Below are 19008 nucleotides of genomic sequence, written 5' to 3'. Positions count from 1 at the left end.
ACTCACTGCCCCAAAACCTATCACTCTCTGTGACTTCACAACGAATATCCCACTGAATAGCCAACAGATAGATAATTAAAAGAAAAAAAAAGAATAATAAAATAAAAGATGTATTTCTCTAAATGTGCTGGTATTCGCTAATGTGCCGAAGGTTGTATTACTTTTATATGAACCCATCTGGTCCTTGTGCCTCAGACCGTGGATGTGTTTCATAGAATACATTGGTAATAATACTTCGCTGTACTCCAGGCATCTGCTGTATATATTAACTCATTTAATCCTCTCTGTGCTCCTCTAAGGTAGCCGATACCACCAGCACCGTTTACAGGTGAATTGAATGAGGCGCTGCGATGCCAGTGGCAGAGCTGTCTGACCTGGTTCGGGTGGACACCTGATAACCCGGTAGACCTGGCAAGGAGCCCTGTTTTCCATGGTTGGAGCGTGTGCGCATTCGTTATCCCAACAGGGGGCGCTCCAACACCTCGCCTTCTTCCACGCCTGCGGGCCAAGCACGGGATGCAGCCAGCACATGCCTTCCTTCCGTTGCACCCCCCAAAACTACATTACTTGTCAATGAGTAGCCTGTGAGTTCCCAGGCCACGTCCTCCCACTTGCCCTGCAGAAAAGAAGTCCCGGGGTTGGGGGGTTGCTCCCCCGGAAGGCGAGCCGCAGTGCACCTCTCCCTGTGGGAGGAGGGGAGAAAAGAGACCCATGTGTTTCTGGTCTCTGCTGACCCACCATTGACACTTTAGTCTTTCTTCAACATAGTTGGGTTTTATTTATTCATCTTTCCACTTAAAAAAAAAAAAAAAAAAAAAAAACCATTCCTGTGTCGCCGTGCAGTTCATGCTGAACCCTAGTGGGTGATCACTAGTGATCGACCGCTCCTGCACAATAGGGTCACGTGGTCAAGGGATGGCCCAGGGGCTGGGACCCAGGCTTCCACACGATCAAACTGCATTTATTAACTAAGCCCAAATTAACCCTAAACTCCTATTAAAAATTCACGTATGTCCCTGTTGGACTCCTAACGTCCATTTCTTGTTGTTTAATGATATCGCTAGGCCTTACCAAATGAGAGAGCTGAGAACTCAGAGCGAAAGGGAACTTAACCTGGGACACACAGGAGGAGGGCCCGAGGCAGGACTTCCTCCGGCCGTGGCAGACCAGCGCAACGCGGAATCTCTGGGAGGACAACATCGGCAACGGAAAGCCGATGCTGACCATGGAAGAGACAGAGATGCGGACTCCATGGCTTAGGATCACTGCTTCGACTCTAAGTCAGTGGGTGAATTTGGTCAAGCTAGTGCACGCAGCTAAGTCTCCTTTGTTTCTAAAGTGAGATAGATAATGGTATTCATTGCATAGGGTAGTTAAGCGATGAAAGAAAACGTACAAAGAACGTCTGAAACACTACCTGGCACATCACGTCCATGAAATTCACCCTGCCGAGTCATGTCTTCCCTGCGAGAGTGCGCATGGCAGCCAGGCGAAAGCCGCGCCTTGCCAAGCTCACCGTAAGAATGACCACAACTTAATGGCTCAGGTCAAGGGCCGTGTGACTCGTGCGCTGAGCCCCGCCTCTACATCGTTGGTGTAAGGATTCCACAGCAAATTGAAAATGGAGAAGGCAGCATCGGAGCGCACCTGCGGATACAAATACCAGTGCAGCCCCAACGACACTGTATTTAAAAGCGAAGAAATAACTGACTTAGACATTATTCCGCTTAATGAGATGCAGTGGGAAGTATAGTTCAAAATACATGCCAATAAATTACGAAATACAACATCTGCCTGCAACTATGGAGTGAAATCATTCTTTTTAGCAAACGCCTCAGGTGTTTCCCCTAGGAAAGGGCCACGTGGCTTCATTTCCCCAGCGTTGGTTTCTCAAACAAGGTTTCACTTACATGTAACTTAAAACTATCTTGAGAAACAAGCTCTTTTGCCTCTACAAATTAGCACTGTTGTCTTGGTCTGTACTGTGATCTGAGAATTGGTTGAAAAGGATTAGAATACCTAAACATAAATGACCTTGGATGTGAAAATTGGAAATTTCCCTTTCTGTTCTCGATGAGACAACACTACAGATATTCAAGAGGTAGAGAGAATAAATGTGGTATTTCTCTGTTTTAGAGTGTGTCCCTATATTACAGAGTTTTAGCAACACCATGAAGACAATATTGATTTTTCATTTGGAAAACAATATATTTATGTGTAATTTCTATGGTATTGGAGGTATTATTCATCTGGCCTTCTGTTGGTTTACATAATTGATTGTATTCAGAGAGCTCTATGGAGTCCATGGAAATAAAAGTCAATAAGAACAAAACATTAAGCAAATTATTTTATTTTGGTTATTACTATATTGGAAAATTGTCTTAATCTCATAGATTTTTTTAGATAGAAATGTATGATTTATTACATATGAAAATTTATGAATATGGATTTTCTTCAGCATTTGTTCTCAAATGCAACTAACACCTCATTGCAAACGAATGATTTTATACAAAAGAAATATTACACATGTCCTGTAAATTTAAATTGTATTGATCTGAAAAATGCTAAAAAAAAAATAATATTCAGCACCATTATCAGTTGGATAAATATAGCAACGGTGGAGGAACTGTCTATGTAGCTGAGTAGGAAGAGCAAGGGTAGGCATTTAACCCTTAAAATGGAATATGCTTTGCTACTCACACTATAATTTTATGTTACTAATTCTGTTACATTACAAATTCTACTCTCAAATCCCTTTACAAAAGAAACTTATTCAAAACACTGTGCCATTTAAAATATCACAATTTTTTAATCTCAAAATATATAAATATGACCTTGTGATTTTAACAGCTTGTTCTGGGGGCTGATTAAAACAGTATGTGAAAACATAGTTAAAAAACTTTAAAGCTCATTACTATGAATAGTGAAGTATTAGTCCTAGAATTGCTTATGCCTTAATTCCTTTTAAATTAATTATAAGTTACTCCTTCAAATAAAATTGTGTGAATAGCTTGTCTATATAAATGAGAGCTGACCATTTTTTATTGCAACTCCCATGATCCAGTTGATTATATCGTGAACTCTGAAAAGAAATCTGTCTATCAAGGACTCCTGGTGGTGCACTGGGTCCAAATCCACAACCAGAGTGGAGTGGACGCTGCTGATGGAAGCCTCCCCCGCTCTCAGCACTTTGGGGAAAACCGCGGACCGAGCTGCCGGTGGCTCTTGCAGGCTGAGCCTACAGCTGTACGGGAGCTCCCAGCTTCTTCCTTTTACCAATGGGCGGAGATCCGCACTGTCCAATCAGAACTGCACAAGTCTATCCTTATTTGCATCTATGCCAACCACCTGGAACGCTCTGTAATGACCAATCATAATGCGTAATAACAACCAATCGGGACTGTGTGACTCCACCAATCACAACTGTAGAAATTTGGATGCTTCATTTATATAACATTGGACTCTTCGGGAACTTGCGTGGGAATTTTATAAAAAGTAGCTTCCTCTTTGTCTCTGGGGAGTGCGCTTTTCGTTTCTACTGGAAGCTGTGTTTTCCGTTCTGCAGACTGTTCACCTAAATAAAGCTGGTCTTTTTCTGCATCTCTTTGGACATTGTTGTTGACAATATCAACGTGCAATGTCACAGGCTCATTTCCTGTAGCCACATTCAAATGAATCCGAGGGTCCTGAAAAAATTGATTACCTATACACTTTATCTAAGAAACATTTAGCTTCCACCATTTCATCACTGCTATTGTTTGCCTGAATAATTGTGTGCTTCTCTATTCTGTATTGTACATTTAAATTTGGGCCATGCTCCCAGTTCAATGAACAATGTGTAGCATGACCAAGCCAGCTATATTGACTAGTCTAGCAGACAATGAGAGCCCTAAAAGACGCATGAGTTGGACCATAAAGTAGGATGACATATGGAGTAGTTTGAAATCCTGAGGAGTTGGCAACAAAAGGTCTAATTCTATTGCTAAGGCTTTTTGTTTATATTTTATTGCCTAGTTTTTCATAATCTATTGCATCCATTAAACAGAATGCTCTGTGAGGGTACAACTCTATTTTATGTACCCACGGTATCGTCATTGGCTATCACCTTTTCTGCCACAGAGGATAAGCTCAAAAGTTAATTGTTGGTGTAAAAGATATTTTTAGAACATTCATGTCATATATCTGCCTATATACAACATTTCTTCCCTTTTATATATACAGTTGATCATTAAAAACCACAGGTTTAAACTATTCAGTTCCACTTATATGCAGATTTGTTTCAGTAATACCTGGACTGTTTTTCATCCACAGTTGGGAGCCTGGATGCAGAAGACCAGCGGTTGGCATTGATCTATGCCTTTACATAGTAACATTTTTTGACAGTACAAAAACTTTTTAAAGTTTAAAATTTTAAAAATTGTGCATCCCCATCTGCTAATTCCATCCCACTACCTGTATAATTTTGCCAAGCTGTTTAACCTCTCTTTCCTCAGTACCTTCATTTGTAAAACGGGGCTAAAAATACAGGGGCCGACAGAAGTAACGCCTGCTTGAGTGTGGTTGGCAGGATAATGACATGGGTGTAGTGATTGATAGTTTTAATTTGAACATTCCACCTAAAATGTCATAAGGTGTGCTTGAGGGTGATATTGTTATGTTACAGAATCACATGTTTATGATTTTGTAATAAAAGATTTCATAGTTAAAAAGGGGTGTTATTTGTACAGATCCTGTATATCCACCTCAGAAGATTTGGGGAGGATCCTCTGCATTAATTGAATAAGTGAGTCTGGTATCCAATTAACTTGCATGATTTTTTTTTAAACCAATGTGTTGCCCCAATACATTCAATTTAAAAAAACACTATAAAATTATTAATATAAGCATTGGTTTGTATTGGTTATAAACATTGAAGATATGAAGTATCTTTAATACAAAACAAGACTGCAGAACTATAAGCCTTAAATAAATGCTACTTTAAATGTATGTAGTAAGACACTATTTGTTAACTTTAAAAATTATAAGAAATTTAATAAATTTAAGAAGGAAGGTAAGATATAAATATGAAATGGTAAGAATAATTATATATATATATATATATCAACCAATAACCATGGACTAGATTGAAATGAAACTAGGTACTGTTTATTAACTTTTGTTTCTAGATGAGTTGGTTTATTTCCCTGTTTTTCTTTGTTACTGTGGTACAACATTGTATAAATACTGAAATATATTAATGAGCTCAGCTATTAATTGATATTCAGATAGTTCTTGATTTTTTACTATTAGGAAGAAAGTCCTATGACTATATGTGCATATATAGAAATATATAAATAAAACAAGTTTATTGAAGTAGCACAATTAGAAAAAATACACAGAAGTTATGAAACAAGATGCCAAGTGTGTGGCAGGTGCCGGGCGACCCACATGCGCTAGTGCCTCAGGGCAGGAGCAGGGTTACCTGGAGGTCTGGTGTGTGTCCAGGTGGACACTACAGGACTGGAAAATTCAAAAAATGTATGTTTCCAGGCAAGTTAGAAGAAGACTAGAGTTTTTCCTCATGCCTCAGCCTTTATCATGTTAATAATTTTAGCACCTTGGCCAAAGCGACTCCCTCGCATGCGCTCCCCATCTTTTCTCTGTCCTCACACTTATATTTCAATTCCACATCATTTTCACATGTCAAAAAATATAGTCTTTTTTGTTTTGTTTTGCTCCTAACAATTTCAAAAGCAATAACTCCTTTTGGTGATGACACAAAAACAAGTGGCATATTGGATGTCATGCCTGAGACCCCGGCCTGCCGACCCCTAATGTCAGTGACTAGGTTTTGACAGTTTAATTGGTGTGGTTCTTCAACAAACGCCTTATTCTGTTTATTCGTCAAACTGAGTAGTAACCCATGTGCCATAACCAAGGGGAGTTTAGCATTTGAAAGAATAAAAATACTCACGTCTTTCTCAGAATTTCCCCGTGGATGGGAAAGACAAACCAGACTCCTCGTTTGAGCTACCTAAACCAGGGGCGTGTGGAAGTGAGCAGGTAAACGCCACCCGGAGAAAGTGTCCTTCAATGGAAGAGATTTGCAGGGTGACGCCCAGAAGCCCCAGTGTCACCTGACAGAGCCGCGGCCGGCAGGGCTGGGCACCACGCTCCTGCTTAGTGTCCCCTGCTGAATTGCGAATGATCTCCCAGGTGCCAGCGGAGAGGCGGTGCTGCGTTCATCTGGATTTTTTAAATGAGATTTGTAGTGGTCTCTCCTGTGCTAAAATTTAATCTGTTTTCACAGTTTCCGCGGCTACTAGAAAACTCCCTCCTGACATTTTCAATGTGTGAAGTTCACTCAAGACATGGCTTCTCTCTTCTGGTCGTATTTTTCAGGCAGAAACGACAATTTATTATACTCTTTCCTCGTCTCAGGAGGACGCATTTCTTCTACAAAGGAGACCCTGCTGGGTCACGCTGTCTGCAGACTACATCCCGCGCCTCCCAGGGCAGTAGGGACAGCAATGGAAGCCGAAGCACAGGACAGGGGGAGACCCCCGGCCACCCCGCCCACCGCCAGTCCCCGCAGGGGCCCTGGATCTGGACCAGCCCGGTGGCCTCTCTTACCTCAGGAAGGTTCTTGGTGCCTTCTCTCGCCTTCCTGGACATGTAGATGTTTCTAGGCTATTAAAATAATTTTACCTCACTCTTTGTAAATTTTAAATGCTTCTCTTTTTTTTATGTTCACACAAAACATTTTGTACTTTTCAAGTTATTAATTTAAGGACTTGGGTGCATTTTAAATATAAATAAGTTCATAGATACATGCTTTTGAAATTCTTGCAATGTCTGTGTGCTTATAAAACCTTCACCATCTAGGTACTAATCGAAGTTTGTCCTAAATACTTTTTCTCTTTTTTATGATTTCAGTTTTTAAATGAAAATGTTTTCTTGATGACAAAATCATGGCATGCTTATTGAAAACTATGGGAAGCATCCAAATGCCCAATGGAGAAAGTGAGGAGAAGTTAAATCACCCCAAACCACAGAATTCTCTTGTTATATTTTCAGGTGTATTCTTCAAATCTCTGGCACTATCATTTCAAATAACAGCCGACTTTGAAGGGAATTTAATATGCATCCTTTAAAACTTCGTCTTAATTAGTAATGAAAAAAGAATGTTTATTTGTGCAATTTGGAATTATTCATATTCATTATATTTTGAGACTTTTATCTTTGGGGGGGATAAATCATTTTCTAATCAATTTGTGTGAACTTTTCATATGATTGATTTTAGCCCCTTTCTGTCTTACTTTTCAATTATTTTTCCAGTTTATCATTTTAATTATAAATTTTCATTGTATTTGTATTAGTCAGAATGCGTATGCTTTGTAACAAGTGAATCCCTAAATCTTGGTGACCTCATACACTGAAGGTTCATGTATCAAAAACACAGTTCCTAGGTCAGCTGGTGCAATCCTCCATGACAAATACAATTAGGAAGGAGAACAAGCTGTTTGGATTATAAACATGACCATTGCGACCCACATTTATAGTGGTATTATATGCTGCCCCAGCGGGGCAGAGAGAGCCACGCAGCACAGCGACGTACATTCCCTTAAATGGGCTGGAAATGCCACACTGAATTCTCTTCTCAGCCAATTGGATGGAACCAATCATATGGCCTTCACTCAGTCAAGTGTCAGGGAGAAAGCCCACGTCAGCAAATGTCTTGGCCATAGTGTCCGCGGCAGAGAAATGTTACCATTTTATGTAGGAGCATCCAAATGGAGTGTTGGAGCCGCTGGTTAGGTCATGATGCCACACCCTCTCTCTATCCATTTACTCATCTCTCCGCTTGGACTGGCCGCCTTCTCTTCTATGCGAGGGCTCCCGCCTACCCTTCAGGTACTGAGCAATAGTCACTTCCTCTCCCAAGCCTTCCAGGTGCCCAGAGCAGGGTGCCCCTTGGAGCGCCGCTACACGTGAATCATGCTGTGTTCCTGAAACGTGCTCCCTCTTGCTGTGTCCATCTCTGCTGGGACGCCCTGGGGACAGGCATCATGTGGCTCATGTCTACCATCCCATTCCCTTCCATCACAGCGTCCAGGACGGAAGCCTGGTTATCAAGGTAATTTCAAGTGAGCCGCCACTTTGGGCTTTAAAACAAAAGGTAAAAAAATCATATTTTATAGGAAGGAAATGAAATAGCCTATGCAAACTGCCAACTACAGCACCCAACAGAGGTTAGAAAATTAATCATTTTCCTTTTGAAAAAGGTTCTCCTTTCTTCTCTTTTTCACATAGTTTCTTACATAACAGGGGCACTAGAATATTTAGGAGTTATTACACAGCAGAATGCGTCTGAAGCTTCATATATTTATTTACCAATTATACAATTTTGCAATAACTTTTGACTGCACATATTATAATATACCTAATAGTAGTTTGCTTTATATAGTTACAAAATATATCCACAAGGAAAGTTTTATATCGTTAGCATTAATGGAAAACTAGCATTGTATGTTACTTGTCATAAATAAAAGGTAACAACACAACTTTATTAAATTACAAACTAAACTATAAAATAAAAACAAACAATAAATTGTAATAGCACATACCAACATTGAAAAATGCTCATTAGAAAAGTTTTTAATGAGAAGTCTTGAAATAGTTATACTTTGGTAATACAAATACTTTGGTAATGAGAGGATATTTGGCTCTCTATTGCTTGTTGAAATGTCTGAAAGTGGTTCCATGACTAAAAGAAAATGGTTTTTTGGTCTTTTGATGTTAGTCTGCACTGAGAGAATCCAACTTCAGGTGTGTAGATTAGAACAAAAGTATTTAATGAATTTCCTGAGAGGTCTGAACACTAAGGCAGAATGCTCTTACACGAAATAATGTAAATGATTGTTGATGCACAAATTTTAATTGCAGAAGTTCTTTTTTCTTAGAACAATCTTTCATGTGTGACTGGCATAAATCTTTCATACTGAAAGTATTCATGAAAAAGTTAATGAAGTTTTCACAATATCAATAAAATAAGATACTACCCCTTAGTAAAATTCAATGAACTTCAAACCAAAACAATAATCCATCTAACCTTCACCCATATTTATAAAACTAAGAGGAAATAGAAGTTCACTACCTGCTCCTAGGACGCCTGGCAGTGGCTCGGCCTTAGCAAACAGCTCCTCTAATTGCCCTGACGCAGGCCAGACACCCTCCTTACGACGCCCCATGATGATGCGCGGACGGCCGCTCCTTAGGGGACAGATCTTTGTCCTTTTCCTATTCTTTTATTCAGTGATCTGCTTCCAGGGTACGGTACTGCTTAAAGATTTCTGCATATCCACCGATCCACACATACATGCAGAGGACTGTGAGATCACGGCTCTTCCGTGCCCCAAGGCTGGGAAATCCTGGAGGGTTTTCTGGGTTGGCAGCAAGGGTGGTTTTATCAATGCGCAGTGGCTATTACTGAGGATTTAAAAAATATTTAGACATTTAAATTGAAATAACATTTAAATATTTGGCTGTGTCTCTAATTTAAATGTTTCTTTTTCATTGTGGAATTATTTTTTCCTTGTATTGGTAGAGATTTTTCTGTCTACTTTACGTTCACGGCTTTTATTCTCTCCTGTATCTTTGTATGAGTCATATGCTAGCCAGATTTCTCCAGTAAGATTTTGCCTTAAATCGACTGTGTCTGCTATCAAAGCACGAGCCCCAGGTGTGTGCTGAGTTTCGTGTGCAAGGGCACGCCTGTTCACGCCTGTCTGTGCACTGCTACATGTTCCTCAGCCACCAAGGCCGAGCGCGGGATTTTGAAGCACTTGCTGAGCTCCCGGGTGTAAATAGCCCCGTGGGCTGACCCGCCTGGACTGCCCCTGGCCAGCGCCACCAGGCCCAAGCCCCGCGGTCTTCAGACACGCGGCGGTGAGGATGTAGCCTGATGCCCTGTGCTCCGGCCCCAGGCCCCCGCAACGGCGAAGCGGGGGTGCCCGAGTGGGCGGCCTCCCCGCTCGCATGGTTCTCACGCTCACTGAGCGCCGTGTGCGCCACGTGGACGGTGCGCACTCCCGGGTCCGCAGTCTCGTCGTCACCTCCGGCTCCCGAGCCTGCAATTCGCCGAGCCCCAGGTTGCCATGCCTCTCCATTTCTTTCCTTCTAAAACCTGCACAACAGGATTTTAAAAATACAATCCTAGCTATTCTGTACCTGAGTTATAGCTGACATATTCCAAAGTGAGGTGTCAGACAGTAATCTTCCTTTCAGGAAAATGAAGTGTCTGAAAAGCAGTGTTTTAACAAGTAACTCATCTCCAGCTTAAGAAACCGTTTGGAGAGACTGCAGGTAAGTCAAGGTTAGGAGCCTGTGTGCCAACGCGCTGGGGAGAGAGGCAACGGCATCCCCAGGGGAGGCCTGCCCGTCGGCCCCCCGCGTTGGAGTGAGCCTGTGAGAATGTGTGAAGGGTGGGTGGATGTTTCACTTTTATTTTGAGATCAGCAACCTCAGAGGGACCCCCAGAACCTCAACAGATGGGGTGGGGGCAGAGGCACGCCCTGCGAAGCTAAGGAAAGAGCAGTCGTCATTCACCAGCGGTAGGCACGGGCATTTGTTTGGTTCAAAGGTAACGTGGGGAACGGAAGTTCTCTGCAGAACTGGCCCCTGGCGCTGACAGTCCCGGCCACAAGAAGAAAGCACTAGAGCTCACCATGGCACTAGTCAAAAAGCGGGTTGCCTGTCTTCCTTCCCCCCCTGCCCGCCCCCAGTCCTCCCTGGGACAGGCCCCAAGGGTCACCCATTATGAAGACAGAGGAGGCTGGAAAACGACAGGGCAGGGAAGGGGGAGGAGCCCCACATTCCTCATCTGGGGACAAGGGAGAGACTTCGTCTACGCTGGCGTTTAGGCTGTGACCTGGGACTGGACATGTCAGTGACGAAACTGAGGCTGCCTGTGACCGGTTGAGAACGGAGGATTTTACCGCCTGAGCGCAAGCGGAGCGAAAAGGTAACCCGTCCCAAACCTAGTCCAAAAGGGGGAAAGAAACAGCTCGCCCCCTCCCCGCCCCCCGCCCCCGAGAGGTTTTGCACAGACGTGAGAGTGGGTGGCAGGCTCACTGAGCTGCTCTCTGGCTTCAGTTTCGGGGTCCTAACCGCCCATGGGTACAGCCGTTGCGAAATGTGTCCCAGGTGTGCCTTTCTCATTTTTTTCCTTTTACGTGTTTTCCATGGCAGATCCGCCTTTGGAGTAGCGTCCAAGCGCAGTATCATTCACCGCGTTCGCCGTGACCCCAACGCATCTACTTTAGAAGCAAAACACAGCAGCAACGTATCAGCCCTTTTCCTATATGTGGTGGACTATTTAATGGAAAGCTCAAGTGAGAAAACCAAGAAATGTCACCTTGCTGTCCTCTTCAGCGAGAAGCCACTGTGAATAGCCAAGCTGTTACTCACCTGAGTCCATGATGCTGGACATAAAACAGGCGACCCACGGCCGGGTCCACCCGGGAGCCTCACTGGAGACAGGCTCACAGCGTCTTCGCCTCAGAGAATGGTTCGGTCGGTCCTGGACAGAATGAGAGGTGTCACTGCACTTTGATTTCACAGCAAAGCCGCCTCGGTGATAAACTGGCACCGTGATGCATATAGTCCCCAGTACTAAGGACGTTAAGGGTGACCCGAACAGTCTACCGCCACCATTTACCAGCTGGCTTACTTGCGGAAACTCACCTGACGTAGCAAAACCCCCATATTCTTACTGTAAAGGAGGAAGCGGTAGCTATCTCCCAGGGTTGCGTTTTACTTGCGAAAGCATGTAGGTTGATGGAAAATCTGCATTTTTAACCAACTGCTATTGAAAATAACAGCTTCCCTACTATTCACTTGCAAAGATTTTGTTAGCTGGCTATTTAATGGTAGCCAGAACAGTAGTATTCTTTTCTCCAGGGAAATACCCACATCAAACTCGTGGTGACCACTGGCAGACCCCGCCTGCGCAGGCAGAGCCCGGGAGAGGGCTGGCCGCAGAGCGCTGGCCGCAGAGCGCTGCCCGGCCTGCAGTCCCCAGCAGAACGCGCTCCAGCAGAACGGCAAGCTGCCTGTGCGGACAAAGCAATGCGACTGCATAAAGAGAGATCAGAATTCATTTGACTCAACTTCATTATTTTAAATATCTACCTTTCATTTTATTTTCAGGAGTTTACTTGTTAAATCAGAGGGTGTATAGTTTAGTCCCTGTTCTGACAATAACTGTAAAAGCCCTGAAATCCAGAGAAGTTTCTGGAAATCCCACCCGTGACTGAGTACCTTAACTCAACAGGATGGACGGAACAGACCTTCTGCACAGCCTTCCAGCAGCTTCCCCCAAAAGGAGATGCTTGAAGAGCCGCTGGAACCTGGGCCCGGTTGGAGGCTGTCTCCCATGGAAGGTCAGGGAGTCGAAATTCCACGTAGCCCTCCCACCCGTGGGAGCTGTGTGGGAGCTCCAGCGGGCCCTCGCGGCTCCCCCCCCCACGGCACCCACTCATGGGAACCGGGGATCCCTCAGGGCTTTCCACAGGGCGTCCGCTGGCACCCAGCTCCCCATTCGTCTCTGAGTAACAGAGAAAATGTGCAAATAAACTTCGAGCTGGCCATCCTGCAAGCTAAGCAGCCGTTCCAGCTGAGTCGTCAGGTTCTGCACACTGGCAAACCGCGCGGTGTGGGTGCCCGCTCCCCTTCTCCCGGTCGTCACAGTCCTGAATGGTGATGGTGTCCTTGTTTACAGGGAGGTGATTATACCGTAACTACGAAAATGCGCTCTTGTAACAAAGTCTAAAAGAAGTAACAGATGGATATCTGTTAGAGAATAATTTTGCCTTTCTTTAAATATGCTTATAGTAAAGGAAAGAAATGAAGTTTTAAAAATACATGAGGAAAATTCTCTGAGTGTGTTTAAATATTTATCCATTAAACATCAAATGGTCTGTTTTGTTTTACTTCTGCAGAACATTAAACTTATGTTTTCTTTTATATCTCCAGATCAAATTCCCTAGTTGAATATATGTTTCTTGCCATGTATGCAACCTGTTTATTTTGCAGATGAAGAAATAAAGGCCCAAGAAAAGGTAAGGTCTTGTCCACAATTCACAGCTAATAATTGAAAGAGGACAATGTAACACTCAAACCTTTTGGCTTTCCCCATTTTTCTCCACCGCATACATTGTCTCCATTCTTTATTTAAACAATGCATTAATTTTACAAGTTGCAGGTGATTGGTCCCTCAAATAATGCCCTTTTTCTATTACGCCCCATTCTTGATAGAAATTGGCATGGCTTCCCCCTCACAGGCCTTCGCAAGTACCGAGCTGTTATGGAGCCATGGCTCCTGCTCACGGAGACTGAGCCACCGCACAGACCAGGTCCGTCCTGTCCTCTCGCGTGGCGGAAGCAGTTACAGGTGCGATTCAAGGAGAATGGAGAGTTTGAAACAGACAATGGAGCTTGAGACAAAGTCCCGGAAGACTTTCTGAGGAATATTGGAAACCCACCCCTAATGGCAGCAACGAGCTTGTCATGGGATGAATCTGTAACCAGCGCCACGTCAGAGCAGCCGTCGTAGCTGAAGCCCCGGGTGCTGTGTAGAGGACACAGGAAAGCCCTTTCTCCTACCTGTGATCAAGTGCAGAAGCAGGAAAGGTCCCATCTGAGACAAGACTACATTGCTAACTCGAGTAACTATACACACGTCAATGCTTGTTCTTTCAGCAACACCAAGTTGTGGGTGGTTTGTTACACAGCAGTAGCGCACTGATTCAAAATCCTTGTAGTACTTATCAGGGAAATTAATTTTTTTAACAAAGACGGAAGTGGGGTAAGAATAGGGATGATGGACCTAATGAAGGGGCACGAATGTTGTCAGAGGGATAGTGAGGTAAGACGTTTAATACAGAGAGAGGTGAAAACCAGGCTTTCGGAGAGTGGGGCAGCAGGATGGGTCCGAGGTGCTCGGCGTCTGTGAAAATAGGCCCTGACTCTCGTAATCCATTGTTACGTCACCCTTCACGTCTGTGCGACCCTTAATTTAATATTTTAGAAAAGCCAATAAATTTCCCATGGTGGATCCCTCAGGTGGCTCCTCTCAGCTCAGGAGCCCACTCGGGTCAACTGCATTTGGCTGCGGACACAGGTGGAGCAGCACCTCCCAATGCACCTTGTTGGGAACCGCACACACGCTGTATTTCCTGTAATGGCATAGGCGCATGCCTTCAGGAGCCTGCTTAGCGTGTTCTGTTGATCTGGGTCAACAGGGCATGGGTGGCTCAGGTATGTCAAGAAAGGTCTCCTTTAATTACTTAGTGAAAAGAGAGTGAGGAGGAGGCGCCACCACCTGACAGGGTTGCCCGGAGTGTGAAGAAGAAAGGGCTTTGGAACAAGCGTGAGAAAGTCACGGTCCAGCCCGGACTGCGCGTCAGCGGCAGACTTGGTGCGAGCAGCGCCGGAGCGTTCAGCTCAGGAAAAGCGATAGAGGGTGCTGTCCGCGCAGGTTAAAGTAAACGGAGGCTTTATCCTCGCGCACAGCCCTGATGAGGCCTGGTGTTCAAGGAGGGGGCCAACTACAGAACGTCGATTATGGAGGATCTTGTTGGAAAACGTCCACGTATGTCAAGATACAAAAAATGGACTCACGCTTGTTTAGAAGGCGTTGCTTACCTCAAAGGAGGATGGGTTATCTCCACCGCACACACTGTCTATCCAGCCCCTGTCTTCTCCACGTTGGGGAGTCTGGTAAGGACGCAGCAGTAGGGGCTGGAGTCTGTGAATCAGGATGTGAGCGGTGGGGGGAAGCCCACCCACGCGGCCCGACGCGGGTTTCCTCCTCGCGCGTGTCCGTGGGGAGTGTCCGCCGGGAGTGTCCGCCGGGAGTCAGGGACACCTGGCTGCTCTGGCTCCTCCCTCCTCCCTCCTCCTGGGAGCTTCGCGGCTGCCCGTTAGAAACGTCCACCACAGCAAAATCACCGAACGGCACAGTGCTTCCCTTCAGTGCTTGGCTATGTTCAATTATGTAGCAGTATATGATATGTTCTTTAGAAAATCCATAGGTTTTAGAGCAGAGCTTCATTTGACATGTGGCGACAAATAAAGGTTATGAGTGAAGATAGAGGTTTGAGAAGTTATTCTCATAATGGTTATTAATGGCCATTAATGGGAAAGAATGTAGAGAGAGATGAACCTCCAGCAGAATAACAAGCATTTGCTCCAATTACAGAAGGGTCCAAGTCATACTTCAGGCAGGATGAATAAATGGGAAAAGTGTTATTTAGCACAAAGGGACTAACACATAGAATAATACTGAAATAAAAAATGCATGAGAAACAGTGGTCTTTGCCTATTCCATGAAGTTATCTCTTCGGTTCCTCAGCTGGAAATAATAAGTCTTCTTTAAATAACTTTTTATTCAAATATTCCAGTTTTGTATTTTCACTGTACCCCCCGCCCCCCGCTGTCTTCCTCAGACTCCTCCTGGCCAAGCTGAAATAAGAAAGACAAGAGGAGATTTAGTTGCTGGAAAAATTTCACCTGCTTTCTTTGGAAAATAAAACCAGCAAGGACTGTTATTTCAGAGAATCGCTAGTATTCATAGTTGCCGTAGGGAAAGGCAGTGGTGTTCGGCTAAGGAGCTTCGAGCTTAAAGGACAGCAGTTGCTTGGGGCTCAGGTGGCGGGGAGAAGGGAACTAAGTGCAAGGGAAAGAGAAAGTTCTCAAAGGTGCTGGGAAGCCGTGCTGCGCAGGGCCGCGGGGCCGGGAACGGGCGGGTGTGCCTTCCGGGACACGGGTACCAGGAAGGGGAGTTAGAGCGTGGGAAGTCCCTTCCCGTGCATCCAGGCTGACCAGTTCCTGCGCGGCTGGCCTGTGAGTGACAGGCCACCCTACGGGTCTGCTGTAAAAGCCACAGCATCAAAAACGTCTGGGAATTTGCAGATCCTAAACATGGCAATATACCTGTCACCTGCAATTTCTTATTTCCTCTTTATGCAATGGTTTGTTCATTATTGAAAAAAGTGAAGAGCTAAGAGTTTATGTAATTGGGAGAATACCCAACTAGGAGGAAATAGAGAAACTAAAAACAATAACAAGTCGTAGTGGCAATGTGTGAATCATAATTACATAGGCGTTTAATTGGAGACAGACTGGGGCTGTTCTAAGACACACACACACACACACACACACACACACTCACACACACACTTCAGTCCTCCTCACACCTCATGGAAAGCTTGTTCTACGTGCTGTTATCCCTAATTTACAGATGAGGAGCCTGAGGAGGAGAAAGTCTTCTTTCCAAAGTCCTCCTGTTCACAGCCGGGCAGCCAGGATTTGACGGGCAGGCTTCTAACATGTCCTGGGCCTTGAAGGAACTCAGGCAGGCTATGCAGAGATAATCAGAGGGAATATTTACCCTTGGAGAGGGCAAGTGTTCTTCCAAACGGAGTTTCTCTGAAGTTAGGTCTAATTCCCCGTTCAGAAACCATCCTGGGTTTCTGCTGGTTCTTAGGATAGGCCCCAGGCCCGGACCAAACGTGAGCAGGTAAGCACGCTCTGTGTCCTCGCCTGGCCGCTTCCCACTCTGGGTTTGACCGTTCACATCCAGGCCATATACTGTTTTACTTAGAAATGCCAACCCTATGCTGCTTTCCATCTTGTGACTTTTCCCAGGTGGCTCACACAGCCTTCTCTTAATAGTATTTCCATTCAGATTAAGCTTCAGGGACATATTTTCAAAGGAACCAGTCAATCCTGAACTTCCTGACTATGCAAGTTCTCCTGTGCAATGTTCTCTTAACACCACACAGCAGTTGTAACTAGTGAGTCACTTCCCTGCATTTTCTCTGCCAGTCTCCTCAGTTCCCACTCAGCAGCCGTGAAGACGTATGTATGTAGAAACGGCCGAGAGCATTAGTAAAGGCTGAAAAATAATTCATGTTCTTTAAAATGAACAAAGGAGTGAATAACTGAACCCTTTAGTCTTTGACGTGCATGTCTGATTATATTATCTATAACTTTATGTTGTTTTCTAACCATTTTGGAGGAATAAGTGAAAACAAATAGCAAACTGATTCTGATATGGAACAAACTTACAAAACTCACCATTACCATTTTGTTTACCTCACGGGGGTTTCCTTGGTAACTACATGTCCCCGACCTCCCCATGGCTCTCTGTTTGAATTTTCTCCCCGATGTTGGGCCGTATTCTTCGAGAGGAGAGGTGTTCATTACCATCACAGTGAGCTGGGAGCTGAGTGCGGGGGAGGGGGTGCTTTTTCCGTGGTGACAGCTGTGAAGATAAACACATGCAGTTGATTAGCTGTGTGGTGTTGCTGATTCGAAGTAATTGTTATGAGTATTGAAATGTGGTTGAAATGATACGCTTGACAATATCAATTTCCGTCGCACCCTATTCCTATTCATCACACGTGTAATTTTTGTGTTTACCCAGTTCATGGGAATTTTCCTTTTATGACTGTTTAGATTTCATTAGTCATCTCTTCTGTGAACATGTCAGGCCGCGGGGATGTTTGCTAGCAAATCATCATGGAGGAGAAATATGGAAGGAAATTGGCTTCTCACACTGAAGAGCCAGAAAGGTGAGGTTTGATGTGTTATTTCTGTACGAGGTATGGAAATGATGTAGAATGTCAGAATAGGCATGTTAAATTAATGAGCGATCAGTCATTAATCATTACTGGTATCGGTGTGCATTAAGTTAGTTGGACACCGTTGCACATGAGAACAGACATCAGGCTAAATCCCTGCTGAGTCAGAAAGAGCGATTGTTAAATTTGCCATCGTCTCAACTCAAAACACCAGTGGGCCAATGTGCTCATTCTTGTCCCATTAAGACAAATGGCAGCGTTGCATTTTTAACCCTAATTCCAGGGATAATGACAGTCTGCTGCCTTTGGAAAAGAGCGGCATGTAGCTAGGAATGTATGTGATAGAAATTCACGCAGACCATTGCAAAAGTCAGGACGAGAGGCGGTGGGGATATGTGACCTTGACTTTTTATAGTTCCTCAGCCACCCACGCACTACTGCCGATGTCTTAGGCCAGGGGCAAGGTAAAATGAAGTGACTTGATGGGGTTCAGATCTTAGATAGTGATAATTATTGAGCTGAGTGACAGAGTTTAGCGCGGTCAGTGGACAAAGGTTTGGTTTATAGGATCATCATTGCGTTTCTGATTTTGTATATCTGTCTCCCAGTCATTTGCTTCCTATGAGGTATGTTTTCTGTTTCTGGTTTATAGAATTATAAGATGTGTGGCACTCAGTACTCAAGAGAATTATCAATATTATCAATTATTGATGGTCAATACTAATGAGAATACTTATGAGAATTATCTCCATGTAAGGGTTATAGTAGTGTTGTTTAAAAGTTCTGTGAGGGGGTAAAATTAACCAGCCTTGTACTTTCTGTAAGTACATGTGCAAAATATTTTGGAAACATACAGAACTGCGCAAAGTAAAAATTCATTTTTTGTAATGTCAATATACTGAGAAAAAATAGTCAAATTAGTTGATTGAAATGATAAATGAGTTCATTAAAAAGCCCACAAAGAACAACCTAAAGCTTAAATCTGAGAAGTTTTTTCTGTTATTTTATTCTGGTCTAATTACATTATGCCACATCAATCTTGTGGCATTAAAATAATATTTATTTTTTATAAGCTTTCAATATGGATTTAATTTCAAAACATTCTCAATCACGCCCTATGGTACCAAAAACACTATTAAAGCCATGTTAACATATTTGACGAGCATACTCTTTAGACGAAAAGAAACCCATATGGATATGTTTTAACCAAAATGTCCTATCACTACACACACCAGTAATTTAGAAGAAAATGGGAAATCCCATGAGGACATAACACAAGTTGAGGAAAAGGCTGCTTCAAGGAATAAGCCAATAAAACTAAGAAAACCATTGGTTTAGTGACAGAACAATCAGATTCTGCCACAGGGATATAATTGCCTTC

Source organism: Pteronotus mesoamericanus, unplaced genomic scaffold, assembly GCF_021234165.1.
Source record: "Pteronotus mesoamericanus isolate MK-2021 breed Mesoamerican mustached bat unplaced genomic scaffold, CSHL_Meso_final contig_220, whole genome shotgun sequence".
NCBI classification, from domain to species: Eukaryota; Metazoa; Chordata; class Mammalia; order Chiroptera; family Mormoopidae; genus Pteronotus; species Pteronotus mesoamericanus.
This window is presented reverse-complemented; position numbering follows the sequence as displayed.